Raw genomic sequence first — 17,186 nt, 5'->3', positions numbered from 1 at the left:
TAATCCGGTTTTTGGTAATGTTGCTACATTGGTTGCTTATCGAAGTAGGCTGTTTGAGAAGAGCCCGAAGATGGTATCTCAGTTTCCGATGAGGCAGGTCCACCCCATATATCACCCTGAAAAACCAGAGCTGTGGGATCAGCATGATGTTGTTACTAGACCAAGAGAAGAGGCTTGTTTCCAGGAACAGTGGGTTTATAACCCATGGAAAGGGAGTGCAGTCTTGTCCCTTAAGTTAGCTGACCCAAGCAAAAATCCCACTGCATATTATAAAGAATTGACTGAGGCCACTTCTACAACAGTGATGATGCCTGAGGAGATTGAAATGGTCTTTGGTTTATTGGTTCCTGTTGATATTTGGAGATAGGTACACACACACACAGGACCACTTTGTGGAATTGGGTGGTACCTGGGATCAGATTAAAGCATGAGACCAGGAGAGGAAGCCCGGTGAGAAGCTTAAGGCAGAGATACTTGCTTTGCCTGGCCGAATTATCACGTATATGCATTCCCTTATTCCACCCTGGAAGATTGATTGGGACATGCTATCGGCTTGTCGCCAGAAGAAAGAGCTGATTTTTTTCACCCGGTTTAAAAGTGCATTTCTTGATTATAGTGGACAGGACTTGTTGATTGAAGGTGGTGTGCGTTTGTTTGTAGATTTGTTTCCAACCAGCTCCCTAAGACTGCGACTCGATTACCGGCTTCCAAGAGTACCTGGTCCACCTCTTTTCCTTCTGTTATCTTGAATATGGCGCAGTATTAGGAGCACATGGAGAATGAGGGGAAGGTGGAGAAAAAGCATAAAAAGTTGAAGATGAAGGATTTGTTGCAGCAGGCTTTTTGAGGGAATGGTAGAGGACATAGTGGTATGGCCCGACAGCTTCCCCATACTGGCAGGACTACTACGCCTGTAGGACCGAACAGTGTGCGTACTGTAAGGAGGAGGGACACTGGCGCAGCAAGTGTCCTGTGCTTTTGCAGAAGGTGGTGGTCCCAAAAGGACTAGGGTCTTGTGGAGATGATAGCCAGGACAGGGCTCAGACGGCTGAGACATCACAGGGTTTTTTTTTTTTGTCCTCATTTGCCTGTACCTCTTAACCAGAAACTATATAGCCAACCACCTATTCGTGCGACCAGGGATGGAACGCACACACCACCACCATAACCTTATACACCAGCCTGGCGGGAGACTAGATCTGGGTTTACTGAGGCATTGATGGCGAATGGCAACCTGCCAATCCCATCCCAGACTCCATCAAGGTAGAAACTACCGCCAGGCCCAGTTCTTATCTAACGAAACCGCCACACTGAACCCTGGAGTTTGGAGGCGTAATCATAGGACCCGGGGGAAAAAAAAAAAAAAAACCCCGCTGTTGGACACTCGCGCACTAACACCAAGAAATCAAGAAGTTCCAAAATGTGAGGTTCTTACTGCTACACGGTCTAGCCAGATCGACTTTTGATGTTTCAAGTAGGGATGACAACCAACTGGCATGTGTTGGCGCCTTGGAGTCGACCCAAAATGTACATATCTGTCGCCGCGCGAGTAAAATCGCATAGAACAGCAGCGACCTTGCTGAGCCAGTAACATTATCATCCATCCCAGAGATTACCAGTGATAATGTGCAGGGTAAGGTTACTTTGAGTATCGAGCCCAGTGTAAGCAGGACTTCTGCCCAAAAAGCCTTGTTTGGAGGACAATCTATGAACATGTGAACATCTGATGCGCCCTGGAGACTGCTCTTGTTACAACATTTACCAGCTTGAAACTTTGCAGGCCTTTGTGGTGACCAGTAGGCGCGATGGACCGTGAACAGGTGATTCCGCCTCAACCATGCAGGCTTGACAGTTTTATAGAGAAGAGCGAATGATCTTGTCCACCATTCTTCCCCTCGAAGATCCAAGTCCTCCGCCCACAGTTCATCCGGAAGGTCAAAGTCTCCGTCCACCTCCTCCAAGATTGCCCAATACCAGTGTGCCACCTCTTTGCCCCCCGGAGATTTCTCCACAAGCTGTTGTTCTAGCACACTACACCTCCCCACTAGGGCATTCTTTTGAAGGAGCTCTCTAGCTTACAAGTTGTATATATTTAAACCTTGATAGCCTTGGGCCGACCCTTTCATACAATTTATCCCACGGTACTAGTACCCCGCCTGCCACCAAGTCGCCCCATCTCAGTATCCCCCCCTCTCTTAGGGGTATCGATAGGTTGTCACCCAAGCACGGGGGAAGCCCCGGAGAGCCCCAGATTGGAGCCAGATTTGAATAATAGGCCAGCCCTGCCGTCCTCTTAATCCTTGTCCAGGCTCTGGCCTTCGACTGCAAGACCTTCAGCCTCACCTTTTTGAAGAACTTCTGTTCTCCAAATTTAAATAGAAAACCGTCCATTGGCAGGCCCGTTCCAGCTAACATGGCCTTAAACATTCTCCCTGCTGATGAATCTGTTGGAGTTTTCAGTAGCATTCTAGAGAATGACAACTGAAAGGCCCAAGCGTAATATTGTATGTCTGGAAGAGAGAGCCCGCCCTTTTCCCTCCTCCTCCTCCTCAGTTTCTTCCAAGCTATCCTGGTGGACTTATAGTTCCAAATGAATGAGTTAATGTCCTGTTGACATTTCATGATTTGATTTGGCTCAAAGGCTAAAGGAATGCTGTTAAAAATGAATGTCAGCTTAGGTAGAATTGACATTTTAATAAGACTCACTCTCCCATAGATCGTCAAAGGGAGAAAGGTCCATGCTTTTAGAAGCGCCCGACATTCTTGGGAAACCCGATCCAAATTGACCTGTGCTATATTCCCAACAACCTGGGTGATCTTAATTCCCAAATAGCGCATTGAGGAGGTTGTATTCAGTTGTGTGTCGTTGATATTCCACACCATTATTTCCGTTTTCCCCGCATTTATCTCGTACCCCGAGATCTGGCCAAATTCTTCTGCTCTCCTGATAACTGTCGGGAAGGCCTGAACGGGGTCTGACGTATAAATAAGGATGTCATCCGCATACATACCCAGACACTTCACCCATCCGCTAAACTCAAATGGGGTAATACTATGTTCCTCTCTCAGTGTCTGTGCAAAAGGCTCTAAATAAAGGTTAAACATGAGTGGGGAAAGGGGACAACCCTGCCTGGTTCCCCGTGAAATTTTAAATGGGTCTGTAAGTGTGTCATTAACTAAAAGCTTGGCGGTTGGGGCTCTATACAGGAGCTGGATGGTTCGACAGAAATTCTCGCCTAGCTGAAACTTCCTTAATACTGCCGCCAGGTAGGGCCAATTGACCCTATCAAAGGCCTTAGTGGCGTCTAGGGTTAATGTAGCTAAGGGTAAGGAAAACGTTGTGGCGATATCTATCGCCGCAACCAAGTCCCGGGTTAGGTCCGCCAACTGACGCCCCCTGATAAAGCCCTTTTGGTCTTCATGAATTATCGAGCCGATCTCGCTTGCCAGCCGTGCTAATAAAATTGCGGCGAAGATCTTATAATCATTGTTTAGTAGCGAGATCGGCCGATAGGACCCGCAATCAGTTGGATCCTTACCCGGTTTCGGTATAAGGACAATGGTTGCTTCACTCCACGATTGAGGAGGCACTAACCCATTTATAAAAATATCGTTAAATAACGCAGTCAATGTTGTTACTATGACCGGACACAAAACTCGGTATAATTCCCCTGGAAGGCCATCTGGCCCTGCCGCCTTCCCATGCTTTAGTTGACCTATCGCCTTACTTACTTCATCCTCCGATATATCCCTGTCAAGGCATTCTGTCTGATCGCCCGTAAGAGTGGGCAGTTGGATCCTACCTAGCCATGTGTTCCTTGCCAGGGGGTCATCTTCAATGTCCTCAGTGTAAATGTTTTGAAAGAACTCCCGAAATGCGCTACCTATCTCAGTATTGGAAGTCCTAACAGTAGGGTCCCCCTCCTTTCGAATGCCCCTTATAAACTTTTTAGAGTTATCTGTTTTAATCTTCCAAGCTAAGACCTTACCAGCTGCCTCTCCATATTCAAAATTCGAGATCTTACTTGCCGCCCACCTCCTCTCAACTCTTTCCTGTAATACTTTGTTCAATTCAGACTTCACCTTGGTCCGCTCTTCTTGCACGACAGAGGTACCCCCTGAGGACCCGCACCTCCTATCCAAGCTATCCAGTTCTCGTTCTAGAGTCCTGATTTGCTCTCTATAGGCCTTTCCTCTATATGATGCTCGATTCGTAATATAGCCTCTTAAAAAGGCTTTAAGGGTTTCCCATACAATACTAATTCCTGCTGAATCCAAATTGATTTCTAGGAAATTTGACACCTCTTCTGACAGCAGGTTGGTCTCCGCCTGATCTAACAAAATCGTCCGATCAAATGACCAAGACGAATATTTTTTCTGTTGCGTGACTGTCAGAGAGAAGACTATCGCTGAATGATCTGAGAGATGGGGGTAGGGGGGGGGGTAAATACCGCAACCCCTTTACCTCCTCTTGGATGCTATAACTAAAGAGGGCATAATCGATCCTTGAGCTGTGTCTATACTTAAGGTTCCTATACGAGACCCCGGGAGCGATACCAGCCCTTTCTCTCCAAACGTCTGCCAGCCCCAAAGACGACATAATGGACAGCAGAACGGGCCTCGACTTAGATGATACCATCGCTCTGGAGTTAGAGGACTTGTCGAGCTTGGGGTTCAAGACTATATTAAAGTCGCCCGCCCATATAATAGGATCGTTCAGAGTGACTAGGGCCCCTTGGATTTTTAGCAGATAGGACGGATCGTCCTGGTTTGGGACGTAATAACCTACCAGTATATATTGTTGACCATCTAACGTTATTTTACACATCAGCCACCTCCCGCGGAGGTCCTCCTCATACGCCAAAATCTGTGCCTTTGCTGATTTTTTAAACCTAATGAGTATCCCACGAATGTTAACGGTCTGATTTGTGCAGATGAATTTGTCCACCCACTTCTGCGTTTTCATGATTGTTACAACTTCCTGTTTGAATAGGTGTGTCTCCTGTAACACTATGACCTGCGCTGGGGAATCTCTGAAATATTGCAATATTCTATACCTCCTCCCCTTCACTCGCAGACCATTAATGTTCCAGGATAAGAATTGCACTTCTGTCATGTTTTGTTTCTTCTTCTACCTCTCCACATCTCCATATACACCCTGCCATTAGCTAAATAAAACTCTCTCAGAAAATGGTTCTGGTGGTTGTGGATAGGCTTAGAAATAAAAAAGATAGGAGCAGGCCTATGAGGATTTTTTCCCTTGCACCCCCTTCCCTCCCCCCGCCCCTGGAAAACCCCCCCTCACTTCTCCTGGCTTGTTGGTTCGCCAGGTTCACGTCGGTGTGTTAGTCTCTAACCCCATCTACCCTCTATTGAAAAAACAATTTAACTGCTATTCTTATATATATTTTTTTATATATATTTTTTTTTTTATAAGTGAATTGCTTGTCCCCTTATTACCTACGTGCGGCGAGGGAAGGGAAGATTTTCTCTTTAATTTTAAATGTTGTCATGACTTTATTCAATTCTATTGTTTTTTTGGGGGGTTTTTTTCCCCCGCTTTTTTTTCCTCTTTTTTTTTTCTATTCATGTACTTTATTCTCCCTTTACTCTTCCCCCTTTTTTTTTTAAATATATTGCTGTTTTTCTTACCTTTAAGTTTTTTTCCTGTTAACTACCAAACCCAACACTGACTAGCTTGACTAGTTTGATACTACTTCTTAAGAGTAAATATTTGTAAATATTTCACCCCCCACCTTTGGCTGGAAGATGTGTTGCCGTTCCTAGTGTTTATTTCCCCCCTTGTGAGTGCTCAGAAATGGAGGTGATTAGCTCATCCGCTTCCCGAGGGGAACGAATGTTGTACATCTTATTGTTGTACATTACTTATAGGAAGGCGGGAAACCTCATTTGTACCGTTGCCCCCGCTGCCCTGAATTTTTCCATTCTTTGCCCCAGCTCCCACTGCCTTTCTAGGGTGACCTTTGATAGGTCCGACCGAACCTCGAATGAAAAGTCCGGGGCTTTCAATGATTTCGCCTTCAGGGCGAGATTGAGAATCTTCTCTTTCAAGGAGTAAGTCAAAAAGTTCAAGAGTATTTTCCTTGGCTTCACTCTCCCTGAATTGAGGCGGAACGGATCCCTGTGGATTCTCTGAATGTCTTTGGCTAACTCTTCCTCTGTTTCTTCCAGGTTGAGGGCACTTTTTAGTAGCAATACCACAAAAGTCTTAATGTCTCCCCCTTCTTTCGCCTCTGGAATCTTTAAGAGACGTAAATTATTTCTTCTAGAGAAGTTCTCCAGAGACTCGACCCTATCCCTCATCTCGTCCCCCTCCTTCCTTAGGGATTGGATCCGGGAATGTGCCACCTCCAGGTTTGCTTTTAACTCCCCAACAGAGCCTTCCAGGGTCTCTGTTCTCTCAGAGAGCTCATCTACTTTCCGCTCCAAGGTGTCACAGGCAATCCTGATCTCGCTCTGTTTTTTTTTGGATTCCGCGAAGCCCAACTTTATCTCCTCTCTCATGGCGATTAGCAGTTCCTCCAAGGGGGTCCCTCCCAGCTCCTTCTCTTGCTCCTTCTCAGTATACCTTATACTCCCCTCTTCTCCACCTCTAGCACACACTTCAGCCAGCCCCCCGGAAACCTCTGTTGGTATTGTGTGCGCCACAGGTGCAGGTGTGTGTGCAGGTGCGGGTGCGTCAATCGAGGCCCCCCCTGGAGCCCCCAAATCAGCCATCTTCTGTATGGAACAATCTACAGGCCCAAGGTCTTGTATAACCGGGCTGTGGGTCACCTCCAGTACCTGTGGTAGTACCTTGAAAAAAGCACGCAACGAGGGTGTTATTCTTGACACCGGGGCCCCCCTGCGTTTTTCCCTTGCCTGAGTGTGGGAGTCGGGAGCCACCTCGCCACCTTCGACCTTCAGATCTGGGATGCCCCTCTCACAGTGCTCCTTACCCCCTGAACTTTCTCCCCTCCTCTTTCCTTTACCCCCTCTTTTCTTTGGGGGTGCTTTCTTTTTATTATTGCTGGTCTTGGTTTTTGGGGATTTTAAATCGAGATTTATATCAGAAAATGAAATTGCATTTAACCCTCCACTGCCCTGTGGGTCATCGGACCGGCCCCTCTCCTTACTGTCACCGTTGCCCTTGCATGAACTGTTGCTGCCGCCGGTATCACGCTCGCCACCAGTTCATTCAGTAACAGTGGGGCTCAGCCTTCTCTCCTCTCCTATTGCAGCAGCTGCTTTCAATTACAGCTTTCTTGCAGCAAGCTTGACAGCCTCAAGCTCCCCATTGCCCGACTGGGTACGAGGGGGCGCAAACAATGGATGAATCTTTTCGCGCCCTTCTGCTTGCCCCCCGACCCTGAGGCATCCACGAGCCGCCACCCGGCGTCCACGCCGCAGCTCCACGGCTGCTCGAAACCACAGCTGCAGCGCGATGGGAGAGGTGGGCAACGCCGGAGCCGAAACCGTGGTCAAACACATCCGCGTCTGGCCGCCTTACTTTCGGAAGCAGAGAAAACCGGGGGTTCAGCTCGCACCGGGACTTCAATGAGTTTCAAGGCACATTTTTTGCAGGTTTTTTTTCACCTACATCCACCGCGCCGGGGAAGAGACCATCACCTCCGTGCGAGCCGCTCTAACTCGCGCCCGCCATGTTTTCCCCCAATTAAGAGCTTTTAACCGCCAGAGACATCACAGGGTTGTACTGATCAGAACTACTTTGACAACCCTCGGGGCAAACAGTACTACCATGATGACTATGATATAGATGAGGTGACAGGGATGTCTTACAGCTAGGACAGCCGGGGACAGGATGAGGGACCAGTTTTGATACCTGTAGACCAAAGAGGTCTGTACGTTAGTGGGGACGTGCATGACTAGACTAAGGAGTTTTTGGTTGATAAAGGTGCTAAGAACAGTTCTATTTCTTGTTCCTTGGTCCCTGGGGTGGCTCGGTCGGGCCATAGTCAGGGATGTGGAATTCCTATAGCCAAACGCCCGGGACATATTGTTTGGGGTGAAGAGCAACAAGTTTTCATGTGTATTTTGTCCTTGGGACAAGTAGGCCCAACCCCCTACAGCACAAACCCTTTGGCCGCCAGTTTACAGTACCACATGGTGGATCAGAGAAAGGCATTGCCTGCAGTTAAGGTAATATTTGTGTCCGTGTGTTAATGCTGTTCAAACTTGTAATCATAGTTCATTAATGCAAAGCCGTTATTATTAGGGTGAGCGCTTTAAGCAAATGTTGTAAGCTCAAACTGCACTACTGACAGTGCTTCCAGTATAAAAACTGTATAGACACGTTTTCAATGTTTAGCAATATGAAGCTATGTATAATGCTCCCAGAATGCGCTCTGATTAGATGCAAATATCTGCAGAAGCTTGAAAGCAAGATTGCGGATTCTTTGCTTTCAAAATAAAATGTTTACAAAAAAAATGCAAAAACACTTCACTAAACTATTTTAAAATTTTAAGTACCATTTCTTTGCAGCATCATTTAGTAAAATGTGTTGATGTATTTCCCGAAAACATTCATAATGGAAAATCAGTGTCACCAGTTTTAATAAGGTTATGGGAAACGTAAAATAAACTAGGATTGGTAAAGCCAGTAGGTCTGAAATTGTTGGTCAGCCTTATGGTTCTGTCAATTTGGCATGATTTTTGTAAAATCTTATTGGTGTGAGAGCTGCCGGGCTCGCACAATGATATGCATTGGCAAAAGCAAAAATTGTTTTAGGTCTCAAAAAGCACACATTGCCACAGTAATTCCTGGCAATGAACAAAACGACTGTGTCGATATGCTCCTTGTGAAAGAACAGAACGCGGACTCACAGTAAAGCTAGCTGATAGAAAGAGAGAGACAGAATTTTAATAAACACAAAAGGTCATGGTTAACGCCAGACCTAATTAGGGACCCAGTTATTAAACAAAGTCTCAAAAGTGCACCCATGTTGTTGCATTAAGTACAGATATATTGCTTTCGTGAATTCACAAGACTTTACAGAAGTACTCCATTTTAGCATGAGCAAATATGCAGGTGTGGATTTGCGAATGCGAAAATCTGAGTGTTTGCAAGTTCACTTTCCCTCCAACCACTTTTTTACCAACCCTGGAAGACGTTTTATGTCTACAATTGTCAGGAGTAGATTTCCAACCTTTCTCAGAATGGGAAAGGATTACAGAAGAGTAGATGAAAACCATTAAAACATGCAAGTTAGTAGGTTTGCACAGACTCAAAGGTGCATTCCAACCCTGTAATTATTGCTTACCATTACCTTCAGCCCCAGTATGTAGATCTGTGGAAACGTGGCAACATAAGGGAATTGCTAGTTTTAAAAGACTACTATGGAAGGAGCCCTGGCATAATCAGAGGCTATTTCAGAGCAAGTATATAATGAGATTGCTGCCATAATTTGTTGCGCATTACATGGCACAAAAAGGATAAGTGGATTTTGTTACACTACAAGTAGATTTTTGAAACAACGTGCCGAATGGACAGGTGGATATTTTATTAAATTCCACACCCCTGAATAATAATGTTTCGGTAGGTTAGTCTTGTGTATCGGGTGTGAGCCCGATTACCAAACATCTTGTATTGACTGTGGACTTGCAGTTCTTATTGACGTCTAACTGTGGAGAGAATTTAATGGTCTGGATCCATTGAAGAAATTACATACTACGATTAATTGCATACCGGATGGTGTCTACATGACAATGGGGTCGAATGTGGTGTGCGCTACGCAGTGCCTGTCTAAAGATGCGCCTCTCCCTGCGGAATTTAAAGATGTGCCACCCACACTGTGGGCAACGGGCGACATCGATGTGGGTTTGTTGCAGATATCACCTGTTTCGATTTGTCAAGGAAGGTGCTATTTTACCCTGCATTCCTCAGTACAGCATACCGCAGGCAGGTGAACGAGCTTGGATTCAAATTGTGCAAGACTTGATTGAGAAAAGAGTGGTTGAGGAGCTGCCTGGTTATGTTTGTAACAGCCCTATTCTTCCGATCCTCAAACAGGCGCTTTCTGGTCCCTCTGAGTATCACGAAGAGGTTAACTGTTTTGCGATTGATTTGCGTGAAGTTAAGATAGTGATTCCTCAGTTTCCAGTGGTCCCTGACATTACGACTCTCTTGACGATGATTCCTTCCTCTGCTAAGTTCTTTTGTGTCATTGACTTGAAAAATGCTTTTTTTTAGCATCCCCATTCATCCAGACAGCAGGTATCTGTTCAGGTTCAGCCTAGCTGGTAGACGCTTTAGATTCTGTCACGCTCCTCAAGGCTATACAGAGAGTCGGAGTATTTATAGTCAGGCGTTGAAAAGTCAGTTGAATTCTTTGTCGCTCCCCACAGGTAAATATGCTGACGACCTGCTCATTGCCTCGGGCACAGAACAAGGTGGCAGAGACAGTACAGTTAAATTGTTGCTCCATTTAGCTGACCATGGCCATAAGGTGTCCCTTTCCAAATTCCAGTATTGTCGACAGGAGGTCACCTATTTAGGTCACCTACTGTCGAAGGAGGGTAGGAGATTGACCCCTGAACACATCAGTACCATTGGGAAAATGTCTGTCCCGCAAACTCAGAAAGATGTGCTCGCTTTCATAGGTATCACTTCTTATTGCAGGCAGTGGACACCTGGATACTCACGGCTTGTTAAGCCTCTGCTTGCACTAACACTAAAAGATATGCATGAGCCCCTGCCCTGGATGCCAGAGTGGCAGCAGTCTTTTGAGCAATTGACAACTGCGCTTTGCTCAGCTCCAGTGCTAGGTACCCCCCGAACTATACCATATGCTTTGTGTTGTATGTCCATGAGCTGGGTGGTTGCACGCTTTCTGTTTTAACACAAAAATTGGGAGATAAGCACAATCGTGTGCTTATTTCTCTACGGTGCTGGACCCTGTCACCCGAGCCCTCCCGAGCTGTCAAAGAGCGGTCGCAGCCGTGGCTGTCTCAATACGACAATCGTCAGGACTCGTACTCGATACTGATCTCACAGTTATGGCACCCCATGCTGTGGATACACCCCTTTGAATAAGACGAACACACAGCACCTCACCAGTGCACGTCTGACCGATTAAGAGCTGACAGTCTTTCAAAAGCACATTACGATCAAACGCTGTGCCACTCTGAATCCTGCCATGTTACTACCCCTCCCTTCTGAGGATTAGGAGATAAGACGTATATGACTGTATCTTCCGAACGGAAGAGGAGATGAAAGGATAGGTAGACCTGACTGATGTTCCCTTATCTGACCACCAAGAGGAACTATATGTCGATGGCTCTTGCTTCACATTACCAGATGGCACCACCACAGCAGCATATGCAATCACTACAATGCACACGGTAGTTGAGACTTCACGAGTTCCCCATCAGTCCGCCCAAGCAGCTGAGTTAGTTGCCCTAATTCGAGCCTGTGAGCGAAGCGAGGGACTGGTTGTTAATACTGACAGCAGCCAGTGCGCCTTCAGAGTCGCCCATAATTTTGGGCGGCTCTGGGCAGAGAGAGGGTTCCTTACTTCCCATGGGACACACATTCAGCATTGTCCTCTCATATATAGGCTTCTGTCCGCCCTGAAGCGCTCCAAGAAATTGGCGATTGTGAAGTGCAGCGCTCATAGGAGGGTTACCGACAAGGTGGGAGAGGGGAAAGCTTTTGCAGATCAGACAGAGGGAACGCTTTTGCAGATCAGACAGCCCGCAGTAAAATGAAAAGAATGTTTATAGCAGGTCCAGCCAGGTGGGTGCCCGAGTTCTCCATCTTTGAGAATACACTAGAAAATGTGAAGGAGATCCAGAGCGGGCCACAGTGGAGGAATTAGCGGTGTGGCAAGAAAATACAGCGAATTTAAATGATGAAGGATGTTGGATTGACAAGTCAGGGAAGCAGAGATGGATGTTGCCAGATGTATATGTTCTTCCCGTAGTGACAATGGACAAGCTCATATCCGTGCTAAAGGTATTTGCAAGTTGGTAGACCCGTGTGGCAGAATGACAATATATCTCCAAGACTGCTGCCCATTTGGTCAAATACTCTATAGTGTGCATGATGCACAATCCTGGCAAGGGTACCCCTACACCACCCGATAATTTTGCACCTTCCACTTTCCCATTTGAGGTCCTCCAGGTGGATTTTATCAAAATGGACAGGGTCAATAATTTGAAGCATGTGTTGGTGGTGGTCTGGGCATTCAGTAAATTGGTTGAGGCCTACCCCACTAAGGAAAAAACACCCATAGATACTCTGGAAGGAGTTATTTCCTCGCTTCGGCTTGCCCAGTTTGATCTGTAGTGATAACAGAAGTCATTTCAATGCCAAGGTTATCCAACTAGTTTGTGAGGGACGACACATCAGACAGAACTTTCATGCTGCAAATCATTCCCAGTCAGCAGGTTTGGTTGAGAAGTACAACGGTACTCTCAAACTGAAACTGGCAAAGATTCAGGAGACCACAGAGTTGCAGTGGCCAGATGCTTTACCGTTAGCCCTTTTGTCCACAAGAACAACATCACCTTCAAGGACAGGATTGTCACCTTACGAGGTCGTGTTTGGGCACCCGGCGAAAGTCTGGTGCACCCCACGACTTCGTAAATTTTCTGAGATTGAGTATCCTTTACTGATTGATTACCTGTACCAGTTAACTGAAAATTTGCGTTCTATTCACCAATAGATCAGGGACACGCTTCCCGCAGTACCAGAGGGGCCTGAACACGACATTCCTCATCAAGAATTTTCAGCGGAAAAGGAGCCTGAAGCCTCGGTGGAGTGGGCCAGAACAGGTCCTCCTTTCAACTCGTACCACTGTGAAGGTCTCTGCCGAAAGAACTGGATTTGTTCCTCCCACTGTCGGAGGGTGCCCCCTGCCTTTACCCTATGACCAGTGGGTGAGGGATGGTATTGGGGACACGGAGCGGGAGAGAGCTCCAAGATTCTTCCATTTTTCCAATGCCAAGCTCAAATGGACCCAAACGGATGCAGAAAATAATGAAGTACTAAATGCAGCAACACCCCCGGAAATCAAAGCAATTGAGGAGCCCTTTTCCACACACCCCTCTGTGCCTGAGCCCCTTTTTACTGACCCCCTCTGTGCCTGAAGTCACCATGTACGATTTGCACCCTTGAGTGAAGAACAGTGCACCAAAGGAGAAGTCAGATTAGTAGGGATGGACTGCGCAAGTCAGGGTGTACTTTGCCTATAGTACTAACAGTGTTAGTTTAGGGAAAGGCGTGATTGGTGCATTGTGCGGACATTGGACAGAATAGATCGAATGTGCTCCCTTGGAGGGGGGTACATTATCCTGGACGATGTGGGATTCATCACGAGCTAGGACTGAGCAGCTCCACCGCCGGTGCTCAAGAGTGCCAACGTTGATTGACAATAGGAGTCTACCAGTGCGGCTCAGACGGACACTGGGAACACTTGCCCCTTTTGGCATCAGTTCTATTACATTCCCTCTCCTTTGCTTCACAAAGTATCCTTTTGGTCGGCCCACTACTGAGGAAGAACAGCCATTTGCACCTCCACGTCCAGAGGAGGGTTGATCTACAAAAAGTAAAATAGTTTTTGCATCAATAGTAATCATTGTACTAGGGATATTCTAGTTCCTGGAAGAGAAGTATCCTGTGCATTCTTTGGTTGGTACAACACTGATTCCTCCTGAACACATTGCTGTTACTTTGGCCCCTCACAAGAGAGAGCATTGAAAGTCTTATAAGGACAATGTATTTATACAAATATTGCAGCAGGCCCATGAGGTGACGAATACAACTAATTGTTGGATTTGTGGTCTACTCTCCTCGGTGACTCATAAACGTGATAACTTGTTGTCCATGCCACTGTCATACATCAGTAGTTGAGAGGGTTGGTTTGCATTGAACAGTATGATACGCCCCCATACCCAATTCAATACTTTGGACAGGACACCTGCTGATTCTAGCACTATGGTACAGAATGTACATTTCCATCATAGGGCTCCCCTCGGCGGTTGGACAGGCCAAGAGCCTGTTTTTAAGGACCTGCAAGGACACATACAAAAGTGTTAAAAATGGGACATGGCCTCAAATGGAAATAGTTGAATTCCAGGGGTTTAACACGTCTGAGTACTTACAGTCTTTCCAGGCTTGTAATGTTACTGAAGACAAGCCAATACCAGTGTCAGTGGTCAACACAACAGCTAGTTTCTGTGTACAGGGGGCTGGGAAGATAAAGGTAGGGGAGAGTAGGTGCAATCCCATATATGAGTTGAGAACAACTGACATTCCATCCTTAATACCACCCCCTAATGTCTATTTTGTCTGTGGATCCCAAGCTTATGTCGGGCTCCCAGAGGGATGGTCGGGTAGGTGTTATCGCTCTTTTCTTTTCCCCACGGTGTATATAGCTCCATCTATTTACCACAAAGACAATAGACTGCAGCGTAGGAGTGTGCCCTATCCCCAAGTCAAAAGGGTGATTAACACAGAAGATGCAGATCAGACAGATACCACTTTGCAACAGTTTGAAGATGCCATGAAGAGTATCGTATACTTTTGGGGCCCCATGTCCAATAGCCTTAACTTTCTTCGGCTCACAAGAGTTGTGGAAGGGGTTATTAATACAACAGCAGGGACAGTAACAAATATCACTGCTGAGCTCCAGGCTACGAGGCTCGTTACCTTACAAAACAGGGTGGTGTTAGACGTCATCCGAGATGATCGGGAAGGGGCCTGTCGCGTTATTGGGAGTAGCTGCTGTGTGTACATTCCTGACCACGCCCCCAATGTGTATGCTGTCATACAGAAGTTGCATAGGCTTTCATCTAACATACACCAAGTAACTGGTACCTAGACTCTCTCTGGATGGTCCTGGGGTATGTTCACGACCTGAGGTTGGAAGATACTTATCTTTCTGGTTGCAGTTGCCGGTAATAGCTTTACATGTTGTCTTTGCATACACTGCCTCCCTGCTTGTAGTGCTTATTGTGTAAATACTTTGACGCCTAAGCCAAATATATCAGTCCATGACACTAATGCCACAATAATGATGATGAAAGACCTTAACAAAATTATGTTGATTGATGAAGGTATCTTTGAATACTGACCGTGCACATATCAGCTTGTAGTGGAGGGCTTATTTTCAGCAACATGTCATCTGCTTTTAGGTAGTAATAAAATGGTTAAGTGACTGCTAAAAGGAGGGTCTGTTGGAATAAAAATGTTTTAGCTGAGTTTTCCATGCATTGTATGTCTTAAGTCAGCATTTGCGGCACCATTTTATATTCAGCCATTTTGAGCCATGACCGAAACTAACTTCTGTCTCACTCGCTCTCTCTGCCCCAGCTGAAAGCAGCGGTCTATTTTTTTTTCTCCAAGGTTGAGTTTTGCTGTGCTAATGAATACACTGTTCTTGTCAGGGCATACCTTTCCCATTAGATAAGCCTGCTCCCACCCTTAGAACAGCAGGCCCAGGCAGAGTGACCATGGCACTGAGATAGCATGTACCCGGTCTCAGGATCGTACCCATCCTTCTGTATCTCCTTTGTTCTCCAGCTACCAACTGGAAATTTAGAGTTGTGGCGTGTATTTATTGGTTTTGAATTGAACATTATGTATCGCCATGCTTGCTGAAGTCAGTCCGTCTGCAGCAATCCAAGGAAGCTGGTCAGACCGGTCTCCACTGTACCTAAATAAAATATACTTGGTTTGTATTCTCTACTATCTGACAAACTCTTCATTTGTGTGGAAGGCTGAGAGGTGGTCGCGAGTGACTCAGGTGACCCTAATCGGGTCACTTCCTTCAAACACAACTGCTGCCCAATCAAATGATCGCAAATAAGATGATCAACAAGGGGATGGAGTCAAAGTCCTTTTATACAGCTTTTATTTTTTTTGCATTTACATGAGCTTTATGCAGCTACAGCAGTTAATAGCCAAATTTTAAAACGGGTGCCTTTTATACTATTCTCTACATTCAAAGCAATGGAGCTAACTCCTTCTCCCTGCCCTGTGGTGTGCCGCAGGGTTTATCTTTGAGCCCTACTCTGTTCAATGTATACGTGTCATCTCTAGACCCCGTGTCCCAAAGCTTTGGGTTTGAACTAACCTCATATGGTGATGACACCCAAATCTTGGTGACACTACTTCGTGGGAACTTTTACGTAACCGCGACTAAGATGAAGGAATGTATGAAAGCAGTAGGAGACTGGATGTTCCAGAACTGTTTGAAGCTGAACACCGGTAAAATGGAGGTTGTTCTCTTCGGAAATGACCCTACCTTCTGGACACCTAGTTGCAGGCCAGATGAGATGGGATCATTACCTATACCAATAAAAAAAGGTAAAGAATCTGGGAATCTTGATCGATGGCAACATGAGTTTTAGAGACCAAATAAACCAGGTCGCCTCCACCACTCCATACATCCTCAAATCCTGCAAAAGCATCATGCCCTTTCTGCCCAAGGAAGCACAACAAAGTGTAGTCTCTGCCCTCATAATGTCTAGATTAGACTATTGTAACAGTCTACATCTTACGGTTCATTAAGGATCGATGAACAAGCTGCAGATGCTGCAAAATGCGGCAGCCAGACTTCTAACAGCCACACCTAAACACAAATCTATCTCAGCCAAAATAAAAACAACTTCATTGGCTGACGATCCGCAAACGTACCCGATTTAAGTCACTGTGCCTTTGTTTTTAAGGCGCTTCATGGCATCGGACCAGATTTTCTACAACAACGCTTTACCTGGTATAAGCCTAAGAGAGTATTACGGTCTGCTGACCAAAAACTTATTTACAACAAGGGGTGGTGATGGACAGAGTCTCTGAATTAAGCAGAATACTCTCACCCAGTCAAGAGATCAGGGCTAGATCCAACACCGTTTTTTAGCTCATTGCACCATCCCAGTTTCAGAACCTGGCTGTATGCAAATTAGTCTGTCCCTGGCCCAGTGCATCATGGGAACAGGGCAGACCAGACTACAAAAGCCAATTCTTACACTGGGAAGGAAACAAGCTTCCGGGGACCGGTTTCTGGCATTTCAGCCGTCTTCGGCCCGGCTTGCTTGAATCCTGATGGTGCAATGAGCAAGGGACTCACATCTGAGTATACCCTTCCACGCTTAGGGTGGACAAAATTATTTACAACAAGGGGTGGTGATGGACAGAGTCTCTGAATTAAGCAGAGTACTCTCAC

The 17,186-nt window shown here is 46.1% G+C and overlaps 1 protein-coding gene across 5 annotated transcripts in view; it reads right to left on the bottom strand.

The window, feature by feature from the left end:
- Window positions 1-17,186, bottom strand: part of MAP3K7 (mitogen-activated protein kinase kinase kinase 7) — a 323,646-nt gene that overhangs the window by 289,610 nt on the left and 16,850 nt on the right. The gene's annotated exons all lie outside the window — the stretch shown is intronic.

The sequence above is a fragment of the Lissotriton helveticus genome, chromosome 6 (genome assembly GCF_964261635.1).
Source record: "Lissotriton helveticus chromosome 6, aLisHel1.1, whole genome shotgun sequence".
Lineage (NCBI taxonomy): Eukaryota > Metazoa > Chordata > Amphibia > Caudata > Salamandridae > Lissotriton > Lissotriton helveticus.
This window is presented reverse-complemented; position numbering and strand designations above follow the sequence as displayed.